Below are 27739 nucleotides of genomic sequence, written 5' to 3'. Positions count from 1 at the left end.
ACAAGCAACTTGAACCCAACCTGAAATCAGGCCCTGCAAAAAACCAGGCCGAGGCCTATTAATAGGCCTAATTGAAAAAAGGAATGAAGAAGATGGAATAACCCAAGGTTTTAACATTGCTAAGCCATTAAATCATATTGGCCTAATGAGAAGATCCATATCTCAAACAAATTGTTATGAAAAAAACTGGTATCTCGATATGAAAATCTTTACTACAACCATTCATCCAGAACCAAAATTTGATGAAGTGCAAAGACAAGAGATGGTTTAGTTGCCCCCTTCAAATTGAATCTTTGGGGTTGTATTTCAATTAACAACCGCTCAAAAGCTATGGAGTATCATTGGCTCAGAGAATGGTTCAACGACTAGAGCAGGATGAGAGGCTCTGCAACATGTCATGGAAACCAATGCCTTCTCCACCTCCAGTGATGCATTCTTGTTCAACAGGTAGACTATGTACTCCATCACAAATGACTCGCAAGGCAAAGTTATGGGATGACACCCTGTGAGTCCAAACTCTTCAGCCATCAAGAGCAACTCCCGAAAGATGTGGTGGTCAAGAAAGGCTAAGGGAACCATGAATCGGCTTCCGTCTACTGTATAAATCACAAAATGACCCTCAGCAGCAATTGAATCTATTCGATTACTGGTATTGCTTTTGAGGGATATTCTCCTCCTCTGACTCATAGCTTTCTTCTGCCATTTGCGTGCTATCTCCAAGATCCTCTTTGAGTTAATCATGGCTGAATACAAAGTTTAGAGGAACTTAATATTGTTCTTTTGGGCAAGTAGGGGAACTTATGTTTGTCTCAGGAAAGATGAGAAAGCAAGATGAGGATAGAACCGTTCGTAGTACAAGAAAGCTCTTGTGGTAGTGAGAATGGGAGGTGATGAGCTTAGTCTTATATTGAAGCATGGAGAGAGAGAGAGAGAGAGAGGATGCCATTATTGCCTGGTTACAAGGTGTGCAGCAGAACATGGAGCCATGATTCATGTTTGGAGTTAGTTGGGTCAAAACCTCTCTACTTGCCTTCATAGACCACACTTAAATCGGTCCACAAGGATTTAAGACTTGCTTGAGCTTTTCACATGCAGTTTCAACTAAAGCAAGTGGTTTGATTCTGAGATGATGCGACATAAAACAAATCCTCATGGGGTGTTGCCTAACTACCTTAGCATGTACACAAAGTTTTCAATAATGGTCCCCAAAAATCTCCCAGTCGAATCCACTATTTTTACATAAGTTTTGGTTGAATATCAATCATGTCTGAAACCTGTGGCCCCTGTTTGCCAATGAAATAGAAAAACATATTTCAGGTGCTAATGTACTCCTTCCAATCCAACAAGTACAATCACATTTGTTTTATTGTCTCTCTCATAACTCTCCCTTCCCTTTCTCTAGCCATTTTGTGGCCACAGTGCATGGCTAAAAATGCCATATATAAATTCAATGCCTCCAATTCACTTCACCATCACCTATAGTCTTCTCTCCTCTCCTACTTATATTCAAAGTTTAGCCTCCAATTCACTTCACCATCACCTGCAGTCTCGTCCCCTCTCATCCTCACCTTCGAAGTTTAGTTAGTCCAATCTCCTTACTGAAACATGATCAACTCGAAGAGGATTTTGGAGATCGCTCGCAAATGGCAGAAGCAAGCCATGAGACAAAGGAAACGAACCTCCCTCAAAACAACTAGTGAAGAAGTTGGACCAGTTGCTGATGAGGGCCACTTTGTCATTTATACAACAGATGGAAGCCGCTTTGTGATTCCTTTGGCTTTTCTTAACCGCCCCATCTTTAGAGAGTTACTCTTGATGGCTAAAGAAGAGTTCGGTTTTGTAGGATCCAATCCTCTCAGGGTGCCCTGTGAGGCATTGGTAATGGAATACATAGTCTGCCTTTTGAGAAAAAATGCGTCAAAAGAGTTGGATAAAGCACTGGCTTACATGGCCTCATGCAGAACCTCTCTTGCTTCCCTATCCCTTCATCAAACTACCCCTGCAAACATGATTCAACATGGATTTTGAGTTCACCAGTCCCGAGTCTTGCATTCAAGACTTATTTGGAGGCTGAACGAAGCCATTTCCTTTGTAAAAACAATTTGTAATTTTTTTTAACTTCAACAAATTCATACACCAAATTTATCATTGCTTTAGCTTCTTCATCATCAATTTGTCTTGCCTTTTCTGTTAAATCAAATTGCAAAATGGCTCATCTAAAGGTCTGGCCTCTTTCCTTAGGACAACATCCAATGTTCAAATCTAATTAATCAGAAATAAATGGTACTTCCTAGAGACCATACCCTTTCCTTACTAGAGTGAAGAAATGACAATATTCCCTTGTCATTGTAACGAATATGTGATCATTAGCAAGCCCCATCAAGGACATTTTTCTTACTTGAAAAGGGAATGAAAAGGAAATATCATGGAAATAAATAAGAGTCTGTCATATGTTGCCACAGGTGCACTGTACACTTTTCGGCCCACACTGAAAAGTCCATTGTTTTGAAGAATTGAGGCCTGAAAAAACATTCTAAAACACCTGAATCTTGATATCCATCACAAGAAAATGAAACTGGACAACCTAAAAAGGTAAAATCCTCCAAGTAACTGATCCACAGTGCATTGACATGGACAGCCCAGATCACAAGGTGAGACTTTTTTCTTTGCTCTTGATCCATTTTTCCAAGAAACTCTTCAGAGGTATGATAGTTGATCTGGATCACTACAAGCTCTTCTCCCATCAAAAATGTGGGTGAAGAAGGTGTGGTGTCATGGTTCTGGATATGACTAAGGCTGCACGAAACCATTTCGCATAATTAGATCTTGCATATTAATTTATACATAAAGTTAAAAAAAATTGTTTCAGCGGGCTGAACTGCACCACTATATATGCGGTCCAAAAAGTGTAAAGCATCCATTTTAAAGATGGATGCAAGTAGGTGTTCCATCTAAAAACAATGAAAACTAATGGAGATCCCATGTATTATTTCTTATAACCTCGGGATGCATGGAGATCCCATGTATTATTTTTTATAACCTCTGAATGCATGGATATCTCATGCATTATTTCTTGTAACCTTGAAACCAACTTTATTCATTTTAACGCTCTTTTTTTAACCTAAACAAATTTTAAAAAATGTCTTTTATTACTCATCTCTCTCTCCACGTGTTTCCCTAACCCCTCTCTCTCTCTCTCTCTGTCCATTTTTTTTGTTTTTGGGTAAATAACCTCTCTCTCTCTCCATGTGTATGCAAACATCCAAACATCCCCCTCTCTCTCCCAACATCTCTCTCCTTGCCAAAGGAAGCCGTTGATGGCCTTTGATCTCAATCTTCTCTAAAACTCCATTTTTTTTTATAGATTTCATCAAAGACAGGGTACCTTCAATCCCTTGCAAAATCCCCTGCAAAAATCCATGAACTTTGCCCCTAACTCAATCCAACTACACCCAGGCTCCTTCCTTAACTCCATCTGCTTCATATGGGCTCTCACTCTCCCCACTTCTTCCCATCTTCCTGATCTTGTCTGGTCACTTCTAAACGTTTTTCACACCCCTCAATACAAGATTGGGTATTGCCAACAGTGACCAGAGAAGGTTCAATGGCTGTCTCACCTTGGTGATCCATCTAGGCCTCTCTTTAAATTCTACAATTATTGGGTTTCTCTCTCTAGTTTATTCTACAATTTTGGGTGTGTTTTTCTCTCTCTAAGTTACTCTACAATGTTGGGTGTGTTTCTCTCTCTAGGTTTGAATGGAAGTGTTAATGGGTTGTGTTGGTTTAAGTTTTTTTGAGTACTTCTTGAGCATATTCATCAAGGATGTTTACACGGCGATTATTCTGGTTTACAATCTGGTTATGACCATGTTGTGTGGCCATTTGGAAAATGTGGAGCTGAAGAAGGTCAAATTGTGGCGTTTGTTGGAACAGGGTTGAAGCCAGGGAGGTACACCGGCAAGGAAGAGAACATGCAGAGAGAAGACATAAAGATGCTGGTTAAGAAATGGTGGGATGTATACAACAACCCTCGAACACAAACGAATAATAAAGCAAGAAACTGGACTCCATGGAAACGAAAAAGCAGAGAGAGAGAGAGCGTGTAATGAGTAGCGGTGTAGCAGTGTCTCTGTGAAATTTGAAAGATGGGTTCTTCGGCTGAGACTGGGATCCCCCATTTGGAAACAGAACACTTGTTTGGCGATCAGAAGAGGCGCGTCAGAAACTCCCTCATACCTATCGGTGCACTTTTTTAACTGCAGGGGTTTTTACTGTAGGCTTAATCAGTTTCAGGGAAGGGAATTTTCAGTTGGTTCAGAAACTTATGAGAGCTCGTGTGGTAGCCCACATTTCTACATATGCGAGCTTGGCCGCATAGAAGTATAACAATTTAACAATTTACTCAATTTAAACCATTCCAGCACCACCTGAGTGTTTGATTCAAGGGTAGCCATATCTTTTTGTTGGGGACCCTCCCCGGATTTGCTTAAACCTCATCCACCATGGGCCCAATGCATGTTATGAATAAACACATTGAAGTGACACAGTTGAATGACGATCCACTCAAAGGCCAAGTAGCAAAACACCAAACAACCAATGCCAACTAATCAAAGACCCACTTCTTAGTGCCTTTCCACTCTTTGCAACCACATATTTCTGTCTCTAAAAGCTATCTATAGTTGGCCTACATCTACTGTTACACTCATAAAAAACAGGAAATGTATCACTTCTGAAATAAGGTAAATGCTCTGATGTTATACATTCCTCTAAAAAAAAAAGTTATTTATACTTGTTCCATGTTAAAAAAATACTAGGTAATCTTCGTAAACTAGATTGTAAAATATTACATTATAGTCACACTTATAGAAATTTATACTCAAAATTTTTACAATATTAACTTTCAACATCACATTAATCTATCTGATGAATGTAAAATTAATAAGATGAGTGTGGTTTGCATAAGGTTGCAATCTTAAACAATCAAATTAAGGCGCATCTCTAAATTTTATCATAATATGTAATATTGGTGTAAAGTTTTTTTAGGATAGCCTAAAAATCTATTTTTATCCCTATTTATAAAATTTTATACTCTAAAATTGGTTTCAACCAACTAGATCTATGAATATATGAAATTCTTGAAAATGGACTGTCCGGATAATATCTTGTAAGATGCACTATTTTTGTGACTTCAAATCTTTTTTTTTTCTGTAGTTATACATCTAGATGCCGAGATGATTAATTAGAGGGTTTTTCAATGCTAAAACAACATTTTCCAATGGATTTTTTAGGTGCACTTTAATTCTAAAATTTAAAGTCTCAACCCTTTATAAATTTTTGGGAAAATTACATACATATCCGTTATAGTTTCTGTTATTACAGTTCTACCGAATAGTTTCCGTTATTTCCTATCATGTTTTTTTATGTCAAAATGAAAATTAAAAAAAAGACGACTTTACCCTTTTTCGGTTGTTGAACAACCGAATTCAAAGTATTTTAAGTTAATCAACTCAAAATACACGAATTTCGGTTATTGGAGAACCAAAAATTTAAAATTTTCCGTTGTTGAAAAACGAAAAATTTAATTTTCGCTTAATTTTTAGTTCTTCAATAACCAAAAAATGTTTTCTCTCTCTTGTGGCCTATTTTCTCTACCTCTCAGAAGTCGTAGGCATCGGATAAAATCAAAGGGGAACAACTAGCTTGAGAGAAATATGAGGGATTATGAGATTAGAATAAATCTTGTGGCGTATTCTCTCTCTACCTCTTTGACGTCATGGTTATCCGATAAAATCAGAGAACAGCTAGTTTGAGCCCCAAAATTTAGGAGAAATCTGAGCATTATGAACTTACCCAAAAAAGGTGGGAGAGAGAGAGAGTTAAAAAATTATATATTTTTACTCATGTAATGTACAGAGAGAGGTAGAGAGATGATACCAGACCCACAAGAGAGAGAAAAAAATACAAAAATTTAACATTTTAAATTTTCGCTTATTCAAAAACCGAAATTGCCCCGAACAACTGAAAATACTTTGAATTCGGTTGTTCAACAACCGAAAAAGGGTAAAGTCGTTTTTTTTTTAAATTTTCTTTTTGATATCGGAAGCTATTCGGTAGAGTCATTATAATGGAAACTATAACGGATATGTATGTAATTTTTTCTAAATTTTTTATTAATAAAATGTATTAAATATAACAAGGAAAATAACAACACTAATAACATCAGCTATTTTAAACCCCTAAATTTAGGAGAAATCTGAGGATTATAAACTTAACCAAAAAAAGACGGGAGAGAGAGAGAGAGTTAAAAAAAAAAAAAATTTTATTCATGTAATGTAGAGAGAGGATACCAGACCCACAAGAGAGAAAAAAAAATATAAGAACTTAACATTTTAAATTTTCGCTTATTCAAAAACCGAAATTGCCCTGAACAATTGAAAATACTTTGAATTCGGTTGTTTAACAACCGAAAAAGGGTAAAATCGTTTTTTTTTTGAAATTTCCGTTTTGATATCGGAAGCTATTCGGTAGAGCCATAATAATAGAAACTATAACGGATATGTATGTAATTTTCTATAAATTTTTTATTAATAAAATATATTAAATAAAACAAGGAAAATAACAACACTAATAACATTTTTTTTTCTTACTTCTAACTAACTGATATTAAAATAAATCAATAATTATAAGAATTAAAAATAATAAAACTAACAATACTTAATACGTTTAAAATTAGTAACGCAATAATTTATCAAATTTATATTGTTTTTTTCTTTTTCTTTTTGGGTAGATTGAGTTAACTTTTTTGAAGGTGTTAGTGGTGGGAATGGAAACTACAACATGATGAGCATAGTGTGGGGTGCTACCTCCACAACCCTAGCCTTTTTTCCAATCAAATTTATATTCAGAAGAATTAGTTATTATAATAATGGCTATTATTAAACTCTCATGTATTATTATAATTACAATTATAGACTACATGCCATAATTATTTATTTTCTAATTTTTTAAATAGTAATATAGTTTAATAATATATAATAATTCTATTTAAAACAAAATAATTAACCATAATAATATTAAAGTTAGTATTATTTAAAGTAAAAATAATTACTTAATTATTATACCTAGAACTCGGGCCTACTAATTCTGATGAGATAGTTCGGTAATTATTTTTTAAGCGTTCCCATGTTGATGAAATCCTGGTTGCAGATAATCAAGAATGAGTCACAATTGCATTTCTTAAGAGAGGTAAGTTATTAGACTGATCTACAAATAAATGTCCTTACATAAATATGGGAAAGGTATCTATGCTTCTCTTATGGCATAGAAGTTCTATCCTCTCCGTACCATCCAGCCGTTCAATTTTGATCAAGAGAGCCACTCATCGTTCGATCTTAGATCCGACATCTCTAAGTATTTTATTTTTAGTTTCTTTTATATAATTTGTATGAATGTAAAATTTCATACTTGCCATCTTCTCATTGGGGCGCACTTATAAAAAATATTAAAAATAATTTTTCTATAAAATATAATGACCAAAATACCCCTTAAAATTTTTAGGGGTATTTTGGTCATTTTATTTTATTGAAAATACTTTTTTTATATTTTTTGCGAGTGCGAGTTTAATAGAGGAATGGACGTCCAAAGTTTGGTGTTAAAATAGTTTATAGAAAAAAATTAAAAATAAAATATTGTAGAAATGTGACATTGTGATTGGGGCAATCTTAACGCTCCATTCAGAATGGACGGTTGGATAAAGGGGAGGATAGAACGTCTATGATGTAGGAGAAGCATAGAAAGCTTGCTCAATAAATATTACTATCATGGACCACGAAAAATTACCTCTTCCCAAAGCCTCGTAAGCATATGGTGGTAGGTAAAATAAGGTTGTTATGGACTGGCTGGCCTGGGCCGGAGCCTGGTCCGCGCACAAAGTGGAATTTTTGGGCCTCACCAAGTCAGACTCGAATCCACCATAACAAGACCCGAGACCGGACAAAATTTCGTGCATATAAATATGGTAGAAGAAAATTTGATATTCCTAATACATGCTAAAAAAAATCCGGGGCAGGCTAGCACTAGCCGGGGTCTGAAAAATATGTCGGGCTTACTAGGCCACTTGCTGCCTTAACAAGCAACCTGAACCCAATCAGAAACCCTATAAAAAAACCAGGCCGAGGCCCATTAACGGGCCTAACTTCAAAGAGGAATGAGGAGATGGAATAACCCAAAATTTAGCATGGTTAAGACATTAGATCATATTCGCCTTATGAGAAGATCCATATTTTAAACAAATTGCAAAGCTTTTATCTCGATATGAAAAGCTTTACTACAACCATTCATCTAGAACCAAAATTTAATCTGGTGCATAAAGAAATTGCTTAGGAACAAAATTGTGAGTTTTATGTACAAAGACAAGAGATGGTTTTGCCCCTTCAAATTGAATCTTGGGGGTTGTATTTCAATTAACAATTATGTCTCAAAAGCTACGGAGAATCATTGGCTCCGAGAATGGTTCAAGGACTAGAGAAGGATGAGAGCCTCTGCAACATGCCATGGAAACCAATGCCTTTTCCACCTCCATTGATGCATTCTTGTTCAAAAGGTGGACTATGTACTCCATCACAAACGATTCGCAAGGCAAAGTCAGAGGATGGCGCCCTGTGAGTCCAAACTCTTCTTCAGCCATCAAGAGCAACTCTCGAAAGATGGGGCGATTAAGAAACGCTAAGGGAATCATGAATCGGCTTCCATCTACTGTATAAATCACAAAATGACCCTCAGCAGCAACTGAATCCATTCGGTCACTGATATTTCTTTTGAGGGATATTCTTCTCCTCTGACCGATGGCTTGCTTTTGCCATTTGCGTGCCATCTCCAAGAGCCTCTTTGAATTAATCATGACTGAATACAAAGTTTAGAAGAACTTAATATTCTTCTTCAAGCAAGTAGAGGAACTTACGGTTGTATCAGGAAAGAAGAGAAGACAAGATGAGAATAGAAGAGTTTGTAGTGCAAGAAAGAGCTTGCGGTAGTGAGAATGGGAAGTGATGCGCTGGTCTTATATTGAAGAATGGAGAGAGAGAGTGAGAGAGAGGATGCCATTGTTGTTGGGTTACAAGGAGTGCAGCAGCACATGAATTGGTGTATTGAGTCAAGTTTTGGAGTTAGTTGGGGCGTCACTTCTCCACTTGCCTTTATAGACCACACTCAATTGGCCCACAAGGATTAAAGTCTTGCTTGAGCTCTTTACAAATGGTTTTAACTAAAGGAAAGTGGTTTGGTTTTGAGATAAAGTTTCAAAAAACAATGCCTCATGGCATGTTGCCTAACGAACTTGCCATATGCACAGTTTTGAATGAAGGTCCTCACCTGGGCCCTATCCAGCATGGTCTCATAGGCTTTTGTTGAATATTAAGTACTTTAAAATCTGTGGCCGTAATTTGTAATATGAAATCATCATTATTCAAACCTCGTCCCAATGATTTGAGGTCGACCAATGAAATATGAAAGCACATTTCATGTGCCAATGCACTCCTTGCAACCCAACATGTGTAATCACATTTGTTTTTATTGCATCTCTCAGAATTCCCCCTTCCCTGTCTCTAGCCATTTTGTGGCGCCACAGTGCAGTCCCCAATATGCGATATAGATCTATTGCCTCCATTTCACTTCATCATCACCTCCTCTCATATTCGAAGTTTACCCTCCAGTTCAGTTCACAATCTCCTGTGGTTTTCTCTCCTTGCTCAAACATGATCAACTCGAAGAGGATCACTCACAAATCGCATAAGCAAGTCATGAGAAAAAGGATGGGAATTCCCCATAAAGCAACTACTTGTGAGAAAGTTGGACTGATATCCGATGAGGGCCACTTTGTCATTTATACAATAGATAGAAGCCGTTTCGTGATTCCTTTAGATTATCTTAACCGTCCCATCTTTAAAGAGTTACTATTGATGGCTGAAGAAGAGAGTGCCTATTGATGACTGAAGAAGAGAGTGCCCTGTGAGGCCTTTGTAATGGAGCACATAGACTCCCTATTCAGAAAGAATGCACCCAAAGAGTGGAGAAAGCATTAGTTTCCATGGTCTCTAGTAGAAGCTCTCTCGCTTTGCTAGCACTTCATCAAACCATCCCTGAAAACATGATTCAACATGGACTTTGAGTTCGCCTGTAGTCTTGCATTCAGGATTTTATTTGGAGGCGGAACAAAGCTATTGCTTTGTAAAGAAAGATGAATGCCACATCACCGGAACAATCCACTTCTCAATTAGTGTAACAATATCACACTAGCCCAAAACTCACAATCAAATACAAAAAAGAAGGATTGCCAAGATAAAGTGGAAGAAAAACATTCATTAAAGAAAAACATGAGGTGCACAAAGGCATTACAATCTTGACACCCAAGATTAACCTTAATACATATGACCCAAGGGTACAAAAGACATTACAATCTTGAAATCCAAGATTAACCTTAAATATGTGAGCCGATTTTCCCACCACACACCTCTCTCTAAATAGAGGTTCTTACCACCATATTTACTACGATAACTCCCCACTTACAACAATAACTTCTAAGTTACAACAATAACTACTAACCACCTAGTAGTTTTATAACTTCCTGCTACACAAACTTACAACTGCAACATCACTACATCACTCATGATAAAATAAAATAAAGACTAATACAATTTCTAGAAAATACACTTTAACAATTTTAACATGCTTGTCCTTTATGCAAACAATATTCAGTTTTGATCAAATGCAACAAATTTATACACCAAATGTTATCATTCCTTTGGCTTCTTGATAGACAATTTCTCTTACTTTTTCTGCTAAAATCAAATTGGAAAAATGGTTCCTCTAAAGTCCAGCCTATTTTCTTCAGTTAAACAATGAAGGTCAAAGGACATCATACAACGTTCAAATCCAGTTATCTAAAAATAAGAGCTACTTCTAAGAAAAGATATCATCGTCATCATCATAGCCTTTTCTCAACTATTTAGGGTCGGCTCAAGAAAAGATCCATTTCTTAATAATGTGAAGAATGACAATATTCCTTTTGCATTGTCAAGAATATGGGATCAATATTCAACATCATCATGGATATTTTTCTAACCTGAGAGGGGATAAAGTTTCAAAAACAATCTCTCCCATTGTAATTCAAATTTTTTATAAATCCATTTTTTGATGTTTGATTATAGTTTGTTTCACTTTTGAAGTATGTATGTTATTTTTTTTCACATTTTTTTAAATTTTTAATTTTTAGGGTGTTTTGGGCCATGTACATTACTCTGCTCGGGCCAGGGCCAAGTCCGAGGCCGGAGCCATTTGACATGGAAAATGAAGCCATATCCGCAAGGTTGTCATTTTATATATGCATAATGATGATCAAAGGACCTTCCCAAGCACTTTCACCTGAGTGCTTGCTTCTAGATATATCTTTTCTGTTGGGTACCCTGGATTTCCTTTGGCTTAAACCGTTGTTCATAAAATCGCCCAATCTAACCGCTAACCGCCCGGTTAGATCGGAATCTGGCAATGGCCGGTTCCGGTTTTGGCCAGTTAGGGTGATCAATCGGTATTTAAAAAAAAATTCAAAAAATATATATAAATTCTCAAAAATAAGGAATTTGATTTGTAATGTATTTTTAAATATTTTTTACATTATGGTAAATATTAAAAATTGTTTTGGTAATTAATACTCACTTTCATATTTTCTCATTTTTTTTAGAAAATTTTAAAAATAGCCATTGAAAAATATAAAATGGGTTAAAATCTATTTTTTTCATTAATTTTCAACTTCATTTGAATGTGTTTTATTTTAATAATTTTTATATTCTTTTCATATTTTAGTAGATTTTTTGGTATTTTTTAATGTTTTTTCAACACTTTTTTTTACCACCTGGGACTTGTCTGGTTAGAGCAGTTGAATTGACCAGTTTGCCGGTTTGGCCGGTTAAACCGCTTTCAAGCCCATATCCAGTTAACCGTTTCGATTCAATTTTGCGAGCAATAGCTTAAACACAATGGGCGTAATACATGATAGGAATAAATGCATAAAAAGATAGAGGTGAATGAAAATCCACTCAAAGAGCAAAATGTAAACAATCTAACAACCTATGCCAGCTAATCAAAGACCCAACTTCATGTGCCTTTCCACTCTTTGCAACCAAATAGCTGTATCTCTAATGTCTATCTACTAATAAGAAAAACAGTAATTTATACTTTTTTTCAATTAAAAATACTAGATAATTTTCATAAACTGCTTAGCAAAGTATAATATTATGATGCTAGTAAGTGTGATAACAGCTATTAGCGCAATTGCTGTTAAACTTAGGCCTTATGGAAAACAAGTAAAGCTTCAATATTGAAACGTCGTTATCAAATTATTTTGGGTATGGAAAATCCTCTAAAATCTATTTTCACCACTGATTATAAAATTTATAGTTCAAAGAATAGTACAGATCTTACAAATCCGTGAAGACTTGAAAATAGTCGGTCTAGATAATGTCTTACAATATATGCTATTCTTTTTCTTTTTTTTGATATGCACAATATATGATATTCTTATGATTTGAAATTTTCTTTTCTTTTACAACCATAATAATCAAGGTCAAGATTATATATTTAAAGGTTTTCGTATGTCGGAACTGTAATTTAGGACGAGTTTTAAGGTGGGGCTTTACTTTTTTTCTGTAACTGTAAAGCCTTATTTTAAGCTATTCCTATTTATAATGATACACATTTTAACATAAAAACTTTTAACATCACATTAATCTACCTCCGGAATATTAAATTTGATGAGATATGCATTAAATTTAAAAACCACATTAACAACAACGACAACAATGAGTCGCACATGCATGTTTTAAAGAGCCTCCTATAACGTGGTAATGATAAATACAAAGATATATATAAATTTAACAAGGGAGGGATCAATAAATTAAGAACCAAAAGGATATTTAGAAAAAAAAAAAGTCAATTCATCGAGAGCAACCTCACTCAAGAGAGAGGCAAGTTCTCCACAAAGATAAATATTCATCGAGGAAAAATGGTCTATATTCGATATTTTCATATGTTTATGGATCTGCTTGATTTGAACTATTTTTGTTGTTTAAAATTTTATAATTATAAATAAAAATAGATTCTCGTACCATGCTAAAAATTTTCGACACCAAAATTGCATCTCATGACAAAGTTTGGAGGTGCATCTTATTTTAATTGTTTATGGTTGCAACCTTAGGCAAACCACGCCCAACATGAAATACTAAAAATTAACTCGTCCCAATGCCTCGTAAACATATAGTGGTAACTAAAATAAGGTTGTTAATGGGCCAAGCCTGGGTTACTGGAGCCCATTTTGGCCACAAAAATGTTTGTTCTGTGCTCAGCCCAAATTCATGATAACGAGGCCCAAGACCAGACCAAAGTTTGTGCCGGGCATAATATAAATATGGTAAGTGCTGGCCCCGACCGGTCCCAAAAATATTTCGGCATTACTAGGCCAGGCCCACAGGCCTTAACAAGCAATCTGAACCCAACCCAAAAGCAGGCTTTGGAAAAAACCAGGCCCACCCTTTTAACAGCCCTGAACTGAAAAAGGGGATGAAGAAGATGACAAAACCCAAAGTTAATATTGTTAAATATTAGATCATATTTGCCTAATGAGAAGATCCATATCCCAAAACAAGTTATCATGAAAAAAAAAATATTTTGTCTCAATATGAAAAGCTTTAGTACAACCATTCATCCAGAACCAAAACTGATCAAACAAGTGCACAAAAAAATTGTTTAGAAACAAAATTGTTAGTTTCATGTACAAATACAAGAAATAGTTTAGTTGTCCCTTCAAATTGAATCTTTGGGGTAGTATTTCAATTAACAACCACGCCTCAAAAGCTATTGAGAATCATTGGCTCAGAGAATGCTTGAAGCGCTAGAGAAGGATGAGAGGCTCTGCAACATGCCATGGAAACCAATGCCTTCTCCACCTCCTTTGATGCATGCTTGTTCAACAGGAAAACTATGTACTCCATCACAAATGAATAACAAGGCACAGTTATAGGATGGCGTCCTGTGAGTCCAAACTCTTCTTCAGCCATCAAGAGCAACTCTCGAAAGATGGGGCGGTTAAGAAAGGCTAAGGGAACCATGAATCGGCTTCCATCTACTGTATAAATCACAAAATGGCCCTCGACAATAGCTGAATCCCTTCGATCACTGGTATTTCTTTTGAGGGTCCTCTGACTCATGGCTTTCTTCTGCCATTTGCGTGCTATCTCCAAGAGCCTCTTTGAATTAATCATGGCTGAATACAAAGTTTAGAGGAACTTAATTTTCTTCTTTTGGGCAAGTAGAGGGATTTATGCTTGTATCAGATAAAAAGATAAGACAAGATTAGAATAGAAGAGTTTGTAGTGCAAGAAAGAGCTTGTGGCAGTGAAAATGGTAAGTGATGAGCTTGGTCTTATATTGAAGCATGGAGAAAGAGAGAGAGAGGATGCCATTGCTGTCGGGTTACAAGCAGTGCAGCAGCACATGAAGTGGAGTCTTGAGTCATGTTTGGAGTTAGTTGGTCATCACCTCCATCTCTGCTGGGCTTTATAAACCACACCTAATTGGCCCACAAGGATGAAAGGTTTGCTTGAGCTTTTCACAAATATTTTCAACTAATTCAAGTGGTTTTCTTTTGAGATAATGGGACTGAAAACAAAGCCTCATGGGGTGTTACCAAAAGACCTTAGCTAAACATAGCTTTCATCAAAGGTCTCCAACAATATCCAGTCCCATCATATCCAGTATTTGTTACATAGGATTTGGTTGAAGATTAAGCACATCTAAAACCTGTGGCCATAGTTTGCCAATAGATTATACAGATGTATTTCATGTGCCAGTGCACTCCTTGCAACCCAACAAGAAGAGTCACATTTGTTTTTATTGTCTTGTCTCATAACCCCACTCTCTCTTTCCCTAACCATTTTGTTGCCACTAACACATGTGCCCCCATTTCACTTCACCACCACCTGTAGTATTCTCTCCTCACCTCTTTATATTGAAAGTTTAGTTTGTTTAAAATCTTTAAACACGATCATCTCAAAGAGGATCATGGAGATCGCTTGCAAATGGAAGGAGACAGCCACGAGACAAAATGTTGAGAATCTCCCTCCAAACAACTACTTTGGAGAAAGTTGGATTAGTCGCTGATGAGGGTCACTTTGTCATTTACACAGTAGATGGAGGCCGTTTCATGATTCTTTTGGCTTATCTTAACTATCCAATCTTCAGAGAGCTACTCTTGATGGTTGAAGAAAAGTTCGGTTTCACAGGATGCGGTCCTCTACAGTGCCCTATGAAGCCTTTGTGATGGAGCACATAGTCTCTCTCTTGAGAAAGAATGCATCAAAAGAGTTGGAGAAAGCATTGGTTTCCATGGCCTCTTGTAGAGCCTCTCTACCTTCTCCATGCCTACATCAAACTACGCCAGCAAATATGATCCGTAATATGTTTTGAGTTCTTTGGTTGTCCTTTGTACCAAAAATATAGAATTTTGTTTACGTGTAACAAATTTATACATCAAAATTTATCATTGCTTTATCATCAAAAATTAATTAGAAAAGAGTATTATGAAGTTGGAAAACTTTCAAATTGATCATCTCGACCTCAAGATGTATAAATATAAAGAACAAAGAATTTCTAGTCCTAAAAATAATACATCTTATATTAAGTTAGGGTATGGTTTGTATAGAGCCCAAGCTCTAAACAATCGAATTAGAGCCTACCTTCAAATAGTGTCAGGAGATGTGGTTTCAATATTGAAAATAATTGTGATAACCTTAAAATATAGTTTCATATTTATTTATAAAATTTGAAGCTTCGAAAATAGTGTAGATCGACGTATCAATGAAAACTTCAAAATCTTGAAAATTGACGATCCAAAAATACGTTACAAAATACACTATTTCCAAAACTTGCAATCCATTTTTTTCTCTTTTCCATACATCTTGATATCAAGATGATCGATTTCAAAATATTTGATAATCAAAACAACCTTTTCTAGTGAAATTTTTGAGGTAAGCTCAAATTTGATTGTTTAGAGCCTCAATACTATATAAACTTTTCCCGTTAAGTTATTTCTACTTTCTCTTTTCAAGATTTTCAGGTGTCTAGAGATATGCTTGAACATGAATTTCAAGCCATTGCAAGGTTTTTGATACTGGAACTCTATCTTCGGGCCATTCTTTTTTTTCTTTTTTTTGAAAGATCATTAATCATCTAAGGAGAAGCCATCTCTCTCTCTCTAAAATTAGGCCATCTCAAAGGGCATCCCAAAGCTCCCCCTTTGTTTTTTTTCCAAAAGACATTACCCATTGTTCCCTTTAGAAAGCCATCTCTCTCTCAACGAAAAACCACCAAATCGTGTTTTTTTTGTTTTTTTTTTTGTGTTTCTCTCTCTAAAATTCCATATCCCCAGCTCTAATCCCCTGCAAATTCATACTCAGTAGCCTTCGCTGATTGCTTTTTTTTTGTAAGATCTAATACTTCTTTTTTAATGAAAAAAGTTATATAAGGATGCAACCTTAAAATGGAGAACTACGGATGCACTTCAAAAATCCATAGGAAAAGGTAGTTTTAATGTTGAAAAACCTTTTGATTGATTATCTTGACATCGAGATGTATGACCCTAAAAAATAAAATGATTTTAAGTCTAATAAATAGTGCATTTTACAACATATTATCTACACCGTGTATTTTCAAGATTTTCATATGTTTATGGATCGACTTGATTTTAACTATTTTTTAAATTTAAAAATTTATAATTAGATACAAAAATAGATTTTAAGATAATCCTAAAAACATTTTACATCAAAATTATATATCAAGATAAAATTTGAAGGTGCACCTTACCTATACAGCTATGGATACATCCGTATCCCAACTGCACCCTTTTTTAATACATTTGGTTTAAGTTTTTTTTTTGGTTTCAAGTTTTTTTTTCAATAAGGTTAATTGGTCGGTCAGATTAGAGGGCTCTGAGATTAGTAATGAAACAATCCCAGCCATCCGTGCAGATTAGACGGCTGGGAGATTGGGGATGTAGAAAGATATAGACGCGGAGATGTATAGCAAGTTTTCATAGCAGTAGCTGAAATAAGGTTAATTGGTCGGACCAGCATTTACCAGAGCCTAGCCTGGGCCCAAAATGTAGGTTTGAGCTAGACCAAGTCACTCTCGAACTATGCTAGCGAGGGCCGAGACCGAAGTAAAGTTCATGCCATGCCGTGCCATGCTGTGCCGTGCCACATATAAATCTGAAAAGAAAGTTTAATACATAAACCTAATATGTGTTGGACCCAATTTATGTGCGGCCAAGCCTGCATATGTAGAAATGTGGGTCTATTAATAACTTTATTTTAAGATGGATTTTTTATTTAATTTTCAAGGACATGTAATATCTAATATAGAGATTATGAATATGAAAAAACAAGTAAATTTTAAAAACTAGAAATAATAATTCTAGGAAGAAAACAGTTGGATCGTTTGTTTCCAATGTTTTAGATGGAACACCTACTTACATCCATCTTTAAGATAAATGCTTTACAGGATCGCATATGTAATCATGCGGTCCAGCCCACATGAAGCAATTTTCCATATATGTTTTAAAAAAAATAGGTAGACAGCACTGCATTGGCTAGTCCTGGAAATATTTCGGGCTTACTGGGCCAAGCCCACAGACAATAACATGCGACCAGAACCCAACCTGGAACCAGGAACCCCCATAAAGCGGGCCTGGGCCTGTTGACAGTCCTAAACTGAAAAAGGGAAAGAATAAAAGCGCATAACCCAAAGTGTATATAGCTTAAGACGTTAGGTCATATTCGAGGATCCATATCTCAAACAAGTTGCGATAAAGAGAAACTTTTATCTGGACATGAAAAGCTTTACCACAACCATTCATCCAGAACCAAAAAATTGGTGACAAAAAATCATAAAAAAAATTGATTAAGAACAAAATTGTAAGTTGTGTGCACAAATACAAGAGGTGGTTTAGTTGTCCCTTCAAATTGAGACTTTGGAGTTGCAATTCAGTTAACAACCATGCCTTAAAAGCCATGGAGAATCATAGGCTGAGAGACTGCTTGATGAAGGAGTAGAGAAGGATGAGAGGCTCTGCCACACGCCATGGAAATCAATGCTTTCTCCACCTCCTTTGATGCATTCTTTTTCAACAAGGAGACTATGTACTCCATGACAAATGACTCGCAAGGCACGGTTAGAGGGTGAGATCCGATGAATCCAAACTCTTCTTCAGCCACCAAAAGCAATTCCCGAAAGATGGGGTGGTTAAGAAAGGCTATGGGAATTACAAATCGGCTTCCATCTACTGTATAAATCACAAAATGACCCTCAACAGCAACTGAATCCATTCGATTACTAGTATTTCTTTTGAGGGATATTCTCCTCCTCTGACTCATGGCTTTTTTCTGGCATTTGCGCACTATCTCTAAAAGCCTCTTCGAATTGATCATGGCTGGATACATAGTTTAGAAGAACTTAGTATTCGCTGAAAAGAAGAGAAAAAAAGATGAGAATTGAAGAGTTTAAGGCACAAGAATGAGCTTGTGGTGGTGTGAATGGGAGGTGATGAGTTCAGTCTTATATTGAAGTGTGGAGAGAGAGAGAGAGAGCCATTGCTGCTGTTTTTTTTTTGTGTAATTAGTCATAGTTGTTGTTGGGTTACCAGGAGTGCAATAACACATGATGAGTCTTGAGTCATGTTTGGAGTTAGTTGAGTCATCACCTCACCTCTCATGGGCCACACTCAACTGACCTACAATGATGAGAGGCTTGCTTGAGCTTTTTCACATATTGTTTCAACTAAAGCAAGTGGTTTGATTTTGAAATAATGGGACATAAACAAAGCCTCATGGGATGTTGCCAAACTGCCTTAGAATTATACACATAGCTTTAAATAGTGGTCCCCAACAGTAGTTAATGTTTGGGTTGAATATCAAAACTTATGGCCTCAATTTGCCAATGAAATAGACAAAAACATATTTCATGTGCCAATGCACTCCTTGCAACCAGCAAGTACCATCATATTAGGTTTTTTGTCTCTTTCATAATTCCTTTTCTCTTGATATTTTGTGGCCACAATGCATGCCCCAAAATGCTATGTAAAATCTATTGCCTCCATTGCACTGCACCATCATTAGTAATCTTCTCTCTTCTCCTCCTTACATTCAAAGTTCGGTCTCCAATTCACTTCACCATCAGCGACAGTCTTCTCTCCTCTCCTCTTCTCCCTGTATTCAAAGTTCAGTCTGTCAATACTCTTTATTCAAAACACGATGAACTCAAAGAGGATCATGGAGACAGCTCGCTTATGGAAGAAGCAAGCCATGAGACAAAGGGTGAGGATCTCCCTCAAAACAACTGCTTTTGAGAAAGTTGTATTAGTCGCCGATTAGGGTCACTTTGTCATTTACACGACAGATGGAAGCCGCTTCATGATTCCTTTGGTTTATCTTAACCACCCCATCTTTAGAGAGTTATTCTTGATGGCTGAAGAAAAGTTCGGTTTCACTGGATGCGATCCTCTCAGAATGCCCTGTGAGGCATTTGTATGGAGTAAATAGTCTCTCTTTTCACCAAGAATGCATCAAAAGAGTTGGAGAAAGCATCGGTTTCCATGGCCTCTTGTAGAGCCTACCTTGCTTCGGTCGCTGTTCATCAAACTAACCCAGCAAATATGATTCAACACGTATTTTGAGTTTGCTGGTTGGAAGCCTAGCATCTGGGATTTTCTTAGGAGGCAGAACCAAGCCATTCCTTAGCCTTTGTAGAAACAATATACAATTTTGTTGAAACGTAACAAATTTATACATCAAATTTTATCATTCCATGAACTTCGTCATCAACAATTTGTCTATACTTTTTCTCCTAATTCAAAATGAAAAATGGTGCCTCTAAAGGTCTGACATCTTTCGTTGTGGTTAGGGCATGAAGGCCATAGGACAACATCCAATGCTTGTATCCAGTAAAAATAAAAGGCACTTCCAAGAAAAGATCTCCCCTGAGTAAAACCCCACTTAGAATTCATTTCAAGATCCCAAATTTTGGGGATATAACCTCTTCAACTCATAGATTAATTGTTGAATATCAACCTATAGATTAAAATAGAAATCCAAAAAAATTAGGACTTTTGGATATAGATTTCGGTTCTTGACATATATGTAACACCTATATGAAGTTTTTTATTTGGTATGGACTCCTAACCTTGTATGTATGGGATGAAAGTGTACATAATTTGTGTACCCTATTTGGTCACCATATGGGAAAGATGATTTCCTCTCCTCTAAATAGAGAGGTAGGGCTTCTTATCCATTAGTGTCAATGCCTCTCTTTGGCCTCCCTTTAGAGAGAAGAGAGCTTCCTAAGGTGATAAAAGAGATTCCTAAGGAAAGAAACACCATGGATGTGCTTCATGTAAACTGAGAGGTTAGTTTATTGTAGAGAAGCGGTTCTCATGAAAATTTTGGGTGATTTGCCCTTTAGAGAGAAAGGGGTTCCCATTAAAATTTTGGGTAGTTTTCCCTTTACACAGAAAGTTTCGGTTGCTCTCAAGGTTCTCTTCCTGAACAGTGGTTTAACTGTAGAATGAAGATTGTTTCTTCCTGGACAGTGGTTAGCTGTGGAATAGAGATGAGAGGTTGACGATGGTACCGATGGTTAGTTGTGGAATAGAGATAGAGGTTGACGATGGTACCGATGGTTGGCTGTGGAATAAAGATGAGCGGTTGACGATGGTGCCGATGGGGAGGCTAGGTCTAAAAGGGTTTATTCGATTGGATTTTGTCGAGGGTTTTAGAGGTAACTCTATGTCCCAAAATTTGTAATATAGCTTTCATTGGTATAGTTGATTTCAGTTTGCTGTCCCCGTGGATGTAGCCCTCTTGGGATGAATCACGTAAATTTGTGTTCTTATGGGGTGTGCGTTTAATGTTTTATTTCTCTTACTATGGCTCGTGATTTCTCCTATTTTGTTTCTAATTAGATAAGTACACGATCTTGGTGGGATCCAACTTTTGAGATTCTTATTTCCACACCTAAGAGGGTTCTTAAATCCTAACATTAATCTTAATGAAAAAGAGTTTCTAATTGAACCCTCTATGCACTTGAAAAGATAATGTATCGAGATTGAATAGAGGCCATCCAATTTTTAGATGGTAAGATCTAACTAATAAAAAACTCAAATTTAAAATTCTTTTTGAGAGAATAATCATCTAGTAATTTAAGTGGTTCGCAAAATTTTAGGTTGAAAAAATCCTCCCAAGTAGGTGTTATGACCGATGGAGTATAAGTAAACTATACTTCCAAGGGAGCATAATAGATGTGCTCCGTAAATAGTATTGTCTTGAAGAGTAATGATCCTATAGGACCCTCTCCCACCCATGCGTGTAGAACCCCAAATGATCACCATAAAATTTAGCACCGATCTCTAGAATAGTTATCACATGGGTGTGAGACTTGACTTTTTTAGAGATCCATGTCAAATTTAATAGTGATCCTTTAAAGTCCTACACACATAGGTGGGGGAGGGTCCTATAGGATAATTCCTTTGTCTTGAAATACTAAAAGTTAATTTTCCTCTAATTAAACAAGAGAAAACTTACCATACATCTCCACCTTTATATATTTTATCTACGTTCCTCATCACCTAGCCATCGTATCTAAATGGATTGCTAGGTGCAATTTCCCACGAATGTCCCAAAAATTGTATGGGAATCAGGCAAGTGGATCTTAGTGAGTAAACCACCTCAATGAACATCAAAACTCTACAAACCATTGAAGGAAAAATCGGGCGGTCTAACCGTTAACCGCCCTGTTAGATCATAACCGGGCCACTAGCCGGTTCAAGTTACACCCGATTTTAGTGATCAGCCGGGTATTTTAATATATATATATATATATATATATATATATATATATATATATATATATATATATATATATATTCCTAAAAAATAAGAGATTTTGTCTGTAATGCATTTTTTAATGTTTTTCATCATTATGGCAAATATTAGAAATTGTTTTGGTCATTAATACTTATTTTTATATTTTTTAAAAAATATTAAAAAAAAACCCTGTGCACAAATTGATTCTTTAAAAACCATTTTTTAAGTAATTTTCAACTTCATTTGGATGTGTTTTATTTAATCATTTTTAAATATTTTTTTTATTTTTTTTAATACTTTTTCGACCCACCAGAACTTGCCCAATTAAACCGACTGGTTTCTCTGGTAGGCCAGTTAAACCCCGGGCCCATTTCTCTCTAAGACTAGCCCATCTCATAAGGCAGCCGAAAGCACCCCCCTTTTCTTCTACGAAACTTGACCCACTGGCTACTTCTAGAAAGCCATATCTCTCAACTAAAAACCTTCAAATCCTGCCTTTTTTTTCTCTTTACCCATTATTTCTCTCTCTAAAACTCCATATCCTCAAGTTCTAATCCCTTGCAAAATCGTTCTTAAATAGCCTTCATTGATTGTTTCTTGTTAAGCTCTAATATTATTTTTTAATCACATTTTGATTCCAACCAGCCATTCCTACAGATCGGACGGCCGGGAAATTACGGCTATAGATAAAAGATATAGGGGTGGGGAAGTACAGTAGTAAGTTTGCCCGATAAACATATAAGAATGACTAAAATAATGTTGTTAATTGGCCGGGCCAACCCTTACTAGAGCCCAACTTGAGCCCAAAAATGTAGTTATGGGCTTGACCAAGTCACGCTCAACATGATAGTGAAGCCCCAGACCAGACCAAAGTTCATGCCGGGCTGTATATCAATCAGAAAAGAAAGTTTAATGTATACCTAATATATGATTAAAAAAAATCAGTCTGGGACGGTGCTGGCCGGGCTAGTCCCACAAATAATTTCGGGCTTACTAAGTCATGCCCATGGACCTTAACATGCGACCTAAACCCAACCTAGAACCCGGCCTCACAGAAAGCAAGGCGAGGCCCATTGACAGCCCTAAACTGAATAGGGGAATGAAGTAAATGGCATATAACCCAAAGTTAATATTGTTAAGACATTCGGTCATTTTTGCGTTGTGAGAAGAACCATATATGAAACAAGTTGTGAAGAAAAAAATTTACCTGGGAAAATCACTACTACAACCATTCATCCACAACCAAAAAATTGATCAAATAAATTCAGAAAAAATTGTTTAAAAACAAAATTTTAATTTGTGTACATATACAAGAGGTGGTTTAGATGCCCCTTCAAATTGAGACTTCGTAAGTGGTATTTCAATTTACAACCATGCCTCAAAAGCCATGGAGAATCATAGGCTGAGAGACTGCTTATGAAGGACTAGAGCCTTATGTGAGGCTCTGCAACATGCCATGGAAACCAATGCCTTCTCCACCTCCTTTGATGCATTCTTGTTCAGTAAGGAGACTATGTGCTCCATCAAGAATGACTCGTAAGGCACAGTTAGAGGGCGGCATCCTGTGAATCCAAGCTCTTCTTCGGCCACCAAAAGCAACTCCTGAAAGATGGGGCGGTTAAGAAAGGCTAAGGGAATCACAAATCGGCTGCCATCTACTGTATAAATCACAAAATGACCCTCAACAGCAACTGAATCCATTCGATTACTAGTATTCCTTATGAGAGATATTCTCCTCCTCTGACTCATGGCTTTTTTCTGCCATTTGCGCGCTATCTCCAAGAGCCTCTTTGAATTGATCATGGCTGGATACGTGGATTAGAGGAACTTAGTACTTGTTTTTGGGTAAGCAGGGGAACTTATTTTTGTAGCTGAAAAGAAGAGAAGATAAGATGATAATTGAAGAGTTTGTAGCGCAAGAATGAGCTTGTGGTGGTGTGAATGGGATGGTGATGAGCTCAGTTTACATTGAAGTGTGGAGAGAGAGAGAGAGAGAGAGAGAGAGAGAGAGAGAGAGAGAGAGAGAGAGAGATTGTTGTAGTTGTTGGGTTACAAGGAGTGCAATAGCACATGAGTCTTGAGGCATATGTTGTTAGTTGAGTAATCACCTCACCTCTCCATTACATTTCATGGACCACACTCAACTGACCCACAAGGATGAGAGGCTTGCTTGAGCTTTTTCCTATATTCTTTCAACTAAAGCAAGTGGTTTGGCTTTGAAATAATGGGACATAAAATAAAGCCTCATGGGATGTTGCCAAACTGCCTTGGCATACACACATAGCTTTGAATAGTGGCCCCCAACAATCTCTCGGTCCACAACACATGGTTTTGTTAAGATTGGGTTGAATAATTATGACCCCAATTTGCCAATGAAATAGAAACAAACATATTTCATGTGCCAATGCACTCCTTGCAACCAGCAAGTACCATCACATTTGTTTTTATTGTCTCTCTCATTAATCTTCTTTCTCTAGTAATCTTCTCTCTTCTCCTCGTAATATTCAAAGTTCAATCTCCCCTTCATTTCGCCATCAACTAGTCTTCTCTCATCTCCTCCCTGTATTTAAAGTTTAGTTTGTCTAAACTCTTTACTCAAAAACACGATGAACTCAAAGAGGATCATGGAGAACGCTCGCAAATGGAAGAAGCAAGCCATGAGACAAAGGGTGAGAATCTCCCTCAAAACCACTACTTCTGAAAAAGTTGGATTTAGTCGCCGATGAGGGTCACTTTGTCATTTACACAATAGATGGAAGGCGCTTCATGATTCTTTTGGCTTATCTTAACTGCCCCATCTTTAGAGATTTACTCTTGATGGCTGAAGAAGAGTTCGGTTTCACTGGATGCGGTCCTCTAAGAGCATCTTGTGAGGCATTTGTAATGGAGTACATAGTCTCCCTATTGAGCAAGAATGCATCAAAAGAGTTGGAGATAGCATTAGCTTCCATGGCCTCTTGTAGAGACTCTCTTGCTTCACCTGCCCTACATCAAACTACCGCAGCAAATATGATTCAACGTGGATTTTAAGTTCACTGGTTGGAAGTTTGGCATCTGGGATTTATTTAGGAGGCGGAACCAAGCCATTGTTTGTACTTTGTACAAAGAATATACAATTTTGTTTAGATGTAACAAATTTATACATGAAATTTTATCCTTCCTTTAGCTTCTTCATCAACAATTTATCTATACATTTTCTGCTAAATCAAGTCGTAAAATGGTTCCTCTGAAGGTCCGGCCTCTTTCGTTGTGATTAGGGCATGAAGGCCATAGGACATTATCCAATGCTTGAATCTAGTTAAAATAAATTGCACTTCCAAGAAAAGATACTCCCTCATGTAAAACCCCACTAAGAATTTATTTTAGGACCCAGATTTTGGGATATAACCACGTCAACCCACAAAAAAAAAAACGTTTCTAATTTTACCCAATATGCACTTGACTCAAGATAATGTCTCGAGGTTGAATAGAGACCGTCCAATTTTTAGAAGATAAGACCTAACCATTAAAAAAAACTCAAATTTCATATTCCTTTTTGTGAGCATAATCATCTAGTAATAAGTGGTTCCCAAAAATTTAAATTGAAAAAATCCTCCAAAGTAGGTCAGACCACATCCCCTACAAGTTCGTTCGCAAATAGTCTTCAGTCACTGATTGCTTTTTCGCAATGGTTTAAAAACCGGATCGGTGACCCGGATCGGGCTTTTCAAAAACCGATCCGGATCGGCGAATCGGCGATCCGGATCGGCGAATCGGCGGTCCGGATCGGAATCGGGTGAATCGGTCAGAATAAAGCTTCAAAAAAATCCGAAAAAATTATTAAAATTCATTATAAATATTGTTTTTTAGGAATTCAATAAAAAATGAGGGTACTCCATTAAGAATTTTCATGTTTTTGGATGAATATGCGAATATTGATATGTCCTATGTTTGGCAATTTTTTTACCTTTGCTAGCATTAAGAATTGCCACCATCTGTTTTTTTACATTACTAGGGACACTAGTGCATGCAGAAACTTCTCCCTTAACCCCTGCCAAGTGTTGCTTGAACCTATGTACCCCACTACTTATCACTCTTTGACAGTAATTACAAATAATTTTGTCTTTCTTGTTGAGATCAAGTCTGACCCCATGTTGCCATGCAGGGTCTTCTATAGATCTTGACATGATTCAACTGTTTTAAGATGTAAAAAGTTTAAATTAACCTGACAGTTCAAAAAGAAAAATAATCACAATATGTAGTGATAATATGTTGCGGTAGTTCATGTAGTCATATTCGTTGTTATTTGTTATTGCAAAATACCTTTTTTGACAATAATATTTCATACATATCAATTACAAACATTTAGAATAATACAAAATGCAAGCTCCAAACATGGCTACAACTCAATTATCAAGAACATACATTTTTTGCATTAAAAAATTAATAATAAAAACAATTCTTCAAAGAGCCGGCTAACATCAGTCATTCCAACTTAAAAATCCATGAACAACAAATAAAAAAAATACAGTTTTGTATTGAAAATATAATAACATGCATTTTTTTGCATAAATAATCCATCAACATACAATTTTTTCAACAAAAACTTTAACAATAAAAATTTAAAATATGGTTTAATACCTCATGATAATTAAAACCTTGTCACGATTTTCACATCTTTTCGGAAAATCATCAATTTTCAAAAAATTCGATCATGAAAAAAAAAAAAAAAAAAATTACAGCAAACTCAAACAATAAAAATTAAAAATTAGGTTTAAATGTTTAATACATCATGATAATCAAAACTTTATCACGATTTTCACATCTTTTCGAAAAATCATCATTTTTCAAAAAATTCGATCATGGATAAAAAGAAATAAAAAAAAAAAGTACAGCAAATTTTCAAAAAATTCGATCATGGATTAAAAAAAAAATTAACAAATTTTCAAAAAGTTCGATCATGGATTAAAAAAAAAAATTCATAAATTTTCTAAAAATTCGATCATGGATTACAAAAAATTCGATCATGGATTACATAAAATTCGATCATGGATTACATAAAATTCGATCATGGATTACAAAAAAAAAAAAAAACATAAAAAAACAAAAAATTCGATCGTGGATTACAAGAACAAAAAAAAACAATTCCATCATGGATTACAAAAAATTCAATCATGGGTTACAAAAAAAAAAAAAACACAAAAAATTCGATCAAGGATTACAAGTAAAAAAAACAAACATTTTGATCATGGATTACAAAAAAGTTGATCATGGATTACAGAAAATTCGATCATGGATTACAAAAAATTCGATCATGGATTACATAAAATTCGATCATGGATTACAAAAAAGTCGATCATGGATTACAGAAAATTCTATCATGGATTACAAGAAATTCGTTCATGGATTACATAAAATTCGATCATGCATTACAAAAAAAAAAAACAAAAAAAAACAAAAAATTCGATCGTGGATTACTAAAAAAGAAAAAAACAATTACATCATGGATAACAAAAAATTCAATCATAGATTACAAAAAACTCTATCATGGGTTACATAAAAAACAAAAAACAAAAAATTCGATCATGGATTACAAAAAAAAACAAACATTTCGATCATGGATTACAAAACATTCGATCATGGATTACAAAAAATTCTATCATGGGTTACAAAAATAAAAAATAAAAAATAAAATTCGATCATGGATTACAAGAAAAAAAAACAAACATTTTGATCATGGATTACAAAAAATTCGATCATAGATTACAAAAAATTCTATCATGGGCTACAAAAAAAAAAAA

At 35.9% G+C, this 27739-nt stretch overlaps 5 pseudogenes across 1 annotated transcript; 2 read left to right on the top strand and 3 right to left on the bottom strand.

Annotated features, from left to right (window-relative positions):
* Window positions 1-321: 321 nt before the first annotated feature.
* LOC105421818 (auxin-responsive protein SAUR36 pseudogene) lies at window positions 322-741 on the bottom strand (annotated as a pseudogene).
* An 864-nt stretch (window positions 742-1605) lies between these two features.
* Window positions 1606-2028, top strand: LOC105421817 (auxin-responsive protein SAUR36 pseudogene; annotated as a pseudogene).
* Window positions 2029-8476: 6448 nt separating this feature from the next.
* LOC105421797 (auxin-responsive protein SAUR68 pseudogene) lies at window positions 8477-8899 on the bottom strand (annotated as a pseudogene).
* A 4996-nt stretch (window positions 8900-13895) lies between these two features.
* Window positions 13896-14309, bottom strand: LOC105421816 (auxin-responsive protein SAUR36 pseudogene; annotated as a pseudogene).
* A 1937-nt stretch (window positions 14310-16246) lies between these two features.
* On the top strand, window positions 16247-25137 carry LOC110008560 (uncharacterized; annotated as a pseudogene). The gene is made up of 3 exons (XR_016040169.1): window positions 16247-19639; window positions 19749-19765; window positions 24634-25137. The product of XR_016040169.1 is annotated as an uncharacterized LOC110008560 (transcript).
* Window positions 25138-27739: the final 2602 nt, after the last annotated feature.

Source organism: Amborella trichopoda, chromosome 9 (assembly GCF_054954075.1).
Source record: "Amborella trichopoda isolate Santa Cruz 75 chromosome 9, AtrichopodaSantaCruz75HAP2 v2.0, whole genome shotgun sequence".
In the NCBI taxonomy this organism is placed as follows: Eukaryota; Viridiplantae; Streptophyta; class Magnoliopsida; order Amborellales; family Amborellaceae; genus Amborella; species Amborella trichopoda.
The sequence above is the reverse complement of the archived record's forward strand: the minus strand, read 5'-3'. Positions and strand labels throughout refer to the sequence as shown.